Below are 5,139 nucleotides of genomic sequence, written 5' to 3' on the forward strand. Positions count from 1 at the left end.
TGTCCTGTCTCTTCTTTCAACTGGACATGATCTGTCACAGACTGATTCAGCTCAGGAATCAAGAGAGACAAAACACATTTACCCAATAAACCTCAACCAGTCAATGCCTCATCAAAAGTCTGACCCCCTTCAGCTCTGTTCAGGGTTTTGAGAATGTTATATGATCATAATAACAATAATAAGGAGGTTTATGTGTAGAACCTTATACAAACCAATTTTACAAAGTACTTAACAAAGCACTAAACACAAGCCAAACAATAAAATACAAAATAAATGAATGACTAAAACAGGCATTCATTATATGACAACTAATAGAAAGGGGAAGAATGTTCATATCATTTTTCTTTGATTTTGTCTGACAAACTCAGAAGTTGTAACCCCCCCCCCCACACCTTTATTGTCAGAGAAATAAAACATAGTTTATTAGAATAATATAAGACATCTGTGCAAAGTTTGTACCAACATTTAGCAGACATTTCCAATAATTTCATTTTGTCTGCCGCTTTTATGACCCCCCCCCCCAAACAAAACAAAAAAAAACTATTTTTATTTACATTTTTCAATTAAGTGACAAACATTTGTAAATGAAAATGATATAGTTTTAGGTAGTTTGTCTTGACAAGCACACTTTGACCGTAGAAGAGATAAATGGTTAGCACTGAGTTTGTATCAGGAGGCAAATAGAACCAAAAACAGGAGGGAAGTACCCATGGCAGTGGAAGAAGATGTGATTTTTTGTATTTATTTAATAGCAATAGTGCACTTGTATGAGTAAACCTACTGCATTTAATGTTTTACTCAAAGGGCAACATGAATTAAATAACTACAGCTGTCACACGAATGTAGCTGAGCACAAAGTACAAAACACTCTGCAGTATTGTAGTGATGTATAAAGAAGCATGACATTATGATGGGTGGTAAACCAAAAAAGTGCAGTGCTTGAGTTAAAGCACTTACAAAGTTTTACAGTTGCTCTGCAGAGTTCCGACCACTAGAGGGAGTCTGATGACCAGCTTCAGTGTGACTGCTTCATGCTCATGGCTGAGTGGACACTGGGGGACCTGCAGCATGCCGAGCAACAGATTAAGGGGAAATGTATTTGAACTTTTATTAGGCATAGAGGTAGAAGGTTTTTTTTTAATATACCTACACTTTTTACATTTTATGATTTAATTGTGAAATTTATTATTTATTAGCTTAATTTCTTGGGAAATATAAAATCTAATTCACATCCAATTCTAAACCAATACTAGGAAGACCGTCACAACTTCAACTAGAATCATTGATTCAGGTTTTAAATGCAAATTTAAACTTTATGCTAAATATGATTTAATAAGACCCTAAATTAAGCAACAACAGGGCATTTGGGTATCCAGGGGCTTTAAGAAAGAACTCTTCATCTATATGTCAGAAACATTTTTAAATAAATAACTAGAAGCACAGCAACACTGGTCTTATAAGCAGACAATCCTGTCAAAAATATTGACACACAGCCCTTTTCCCTACAATGCATCTGCTCAACTTCACTGTTACTTCTGTGACTTTATGTTTGAACTGATAAAGATTGGCGTCCATAATAATCAGATTTAGCAGTGATTTCAATCTGAGTGTGAACATCTGTGGTTTGAACCTCCTGAAAGTGAGTTTTGGTCAGTCACAGGGCGACCACACTCGGGGCTCTCAGGTATTTCCGAGGCCTGCGGTGGAAGTGAGGAGAAGCCGCGAGGGGCCTCTCGTTGCATCCAAGCAGGAGGAAGAATCTGTGGAGGTATTTGGCGGCAGTCTGGGGGCTTTCCTGTGGAGGTGGGGCTGGAGGGGAAGAAGGAGCCTGGTGCCCCGGGGGCCTCTGGGATACCACAGCAGGAGGCGAGGAGGCCGAGGTCAGGGCAAAGGAGGCTGAATGAAGGGGGTAAAGAATGAGTGTTTAAAGAGAAGGAAAAGACCGGCCGCACTGAAGTGTAAATCCTTAAATCAACCTTCAAAAATTATTAAATCGACTAAAAATTAAAATCAGCAGCACTGATGACAGGCACTGTGATCAAAACATGCTATTCACAAAAAAAAGGATAACAGTGAACTATCTTCCTCATTATAATAAAGCCATACTGGTGCAGAATTGGGTTTTTTGTTTATATTTTTTAAACTCTCTATGTTAACATCTGATTGCTGAGGAAGTGAAAAATGTTATTTCACTTTCCTTTATTCAAGATCAGAGTAATCTAGTTCACACCGGGATTGTTCAGAGTGACTTTAAAGTTTGTTCACTCCAATGTTTTATACGCATTAAACTTTGAAGTCAATCAGAACATCCTGGAGTGCGCTAGAATACTCAGATCATAAAAGCTGTCTGTTCCTGCTCTAGCTACACTCCGCATGAGTAGCACGGCAGTGCACACGGCACCCATCGATCCTTTAATATGTCTTTGTTTGAAAAAAATAAATAAAACAATAACAGGCCTGAATTTTAATTATAGCCCATTTTGCAGGTTGCAGCTGCAAGCCAAACACACAGAGAATATAGGAAGGCATTCACACTACACCCAACCTGCAATGATATGTCAGTATACGTGGGGGAACAAATTATCCAAATGCTACAAAGTGACCAGCTTTGATTTATTTCCTGTGTTTAATCAAAAGCTTTTTAAGTTGAAAAAGGTGCTAGAACAGGAAAATGATTAATACTTAACATCAGCATTTCAAACCACGAGTGTTTTTACTTCAAACTTTGCTGCACTGGTAAATAAGTGTTCTTCTGTAAACTTTAAATCACAGTCAGACATGGGTAAAGTTTATTTAAAATGATCTTATTAGACTCTTTGATGTCTGAAATAAGTCGAAGAAGCGATTCAGTTTAAATGATCTCCTTGGCATCTGGGTTTTCATTTTTTTAAAGCACAAAAACAATGAATAGCACCATCACATTTAAACAACACCTCAGAGAGTGTTTAGTCTAAGTGGTACTCTTATATTTAAAAATAGGTAGGAATGTTTGGTAAGTTGTCTTGACTCATCAAAATCAATTAAGGGTAACAATTATTATTATGATTATTTAGTTTAGTTTTAACAACTATTTCCTGAACAATTGCCCAGGACATGGAAGGATCCAGTCTGGATAATGTGAACGTCGATAATTAGTACAGATAAGGGAATTAAAAACAGGCTGAAAATATCTGTTTAATACAGAACTGGTGAGGAAGAGAGAAAGAGAAGGAGGAGATGAAAAGGTGGGGAAGGAGCAGACTGTGGGTCAACACAGTGTTTCCTGTCCTCTGGGATGTCTGCTAGCTCTGGATGACTGGATCACTCATCTGTCCTCCTGCACTCTTTCATCTCTCCTGTCGCTCTCTCCCTCCTCCTCCACTCATCACTCCGTCACCACAGGCTGTTTGGTCTCAGTTCACATTGACCTCAGCAGAGGGCTGTCCAGTGGATACACAGCAGTTACCATGACTGCCACGCTTTTTGATTGACAGATGGGGAGTCACCTGTCAGCTAACTCTGCAGAGCCTCCCTGTTCATCTAAAGCACATTGGATCAAAACAGGCTCCAAATATGATGTAAATGGAAATATAAAAGGGACACTTTGTTACAGATACAGACACAACACATCAGAAGTTTAACTTGCACCTAATTTTAAATTGATTTGTTTAAGTTGATGATGTTGTGAAGTAGGGTGGGATCATGGGAGTTCTTGTATCAGTTGTTATAAAACTTACTTTTATTATTTGACTTACTTGTTTTTAACTGTTGAACAGATTGAGATCAGCATCTCTCTGTAGCTCTAGATTGGAATTAAGCTCTCTCGTTTGCCAAACCAATATTTAACCTGATTTCCTCACTTTTGGTCAAAAATCTTCAAAAATCAAAAAATCTTCTCAGGTTGCTTGGTTCACCAGTACATCTGTAGTTAATGGGAACAGCTCAGACAAAAAGTGCTCTCTGTTACAAGTAAGCAATACAGACATTGGTACCATATTCCTTTATTTCTGTTATTCCTCTATGTTATGTTTCAATATTTAGGAAGATTTGTTACCATGAGGAAGTTGGCCACTCTGCCATCAGTATGTGAATGTGTTGTGAATGGTTGAATGTGACATGTAGACATGTAAAGGGCTCTGAGTGGTAAAAATCTAGAAGAGAGGACCAATTGAAAATCTCCTATCTCCCGGACAACTGGAAAGGACAAGAGCCTGATAACTTAAGGTTGTATCTCTTATACTACTTTTATTTTAATTAATTAATTAATTTAAATAGCCCAATTTCATCAACAGTCCTAAGGAAAGTACTTACAAAAATCATAAAACAAACAAAAAAACATTTATATATTTACAATTACACAGTACAGCACACAGATAAGATACAACAGTTTTACTAGACAGTTAAACTAGACACATTTGTGACACATACCAGACCCACATACAATGTGCTGGTAAAATTGATTCCCTTGGTCAGAAGCCCTAGGGAATGGCCATTAGAAGAGGAGGGTTAGGGTAGATGATATGATGAACGAGTACATGACTGGTTTGTGAGACTGTAGGTAACACAAAAATGCTCACATTCTGGGGGCATAATTTTTCAGAGGGGCAAAACAATACAATTAGCTTCAATGGGGTAATAAGATATAGTGATGACTGTATGGACAAGCTTTTCAGCATCATTTTGAGAAAGGATGGGCCTGAGTTTTGCAATGCAATGTTTGTGAAAAAAGTGGTTCCTATAATTTCTTATGAAAGGTTGAAGGACAACCTGATCAAAAAGAACTCACAGATTTCTAACTGTGCTGGACGCCAGGATGATGCCAGTTAGGGTTCTTTATCATTAGATAATGTGTGTTCTAGGAGATTAGGGCAAAGCACAATCACTTTGGTTTTGTCTAAATAAAGAAGCAGAAAATAGATTGGATTCATCTGGATGCATTGATAAGTATAATTTGATGACATAACGCAGTGTTGATGAAGATATGACCTAGAGAGAGAATTTATAAGGTGAATAGAAGTAGTCCTAGTACCACACCCTGTGGAACTCTTTAACTCACTTTGGCAAGCAGTTAGGATTTATCATTACTGTATATAAACGGAAATTGATCATCTCATAAATTGGATTTCTAACAACATAATGTGGTTCTTGAAATGCCAGTTG

Source organism: Labrus bergylta, chromosome 10 (assembly GCF_963930695.1).
Source record: "Labrus bergylta chromosome 10, fLabBer1.1, whole genome shotgun sequence".
In the NCBI taxonomy this organism is placed as follows: domain Eukaryota; kingdom Metazoa; phylum Chordata; class Actinopteri; order Labriformes; family Labridae; genus Labrus; species Labrus bergylta.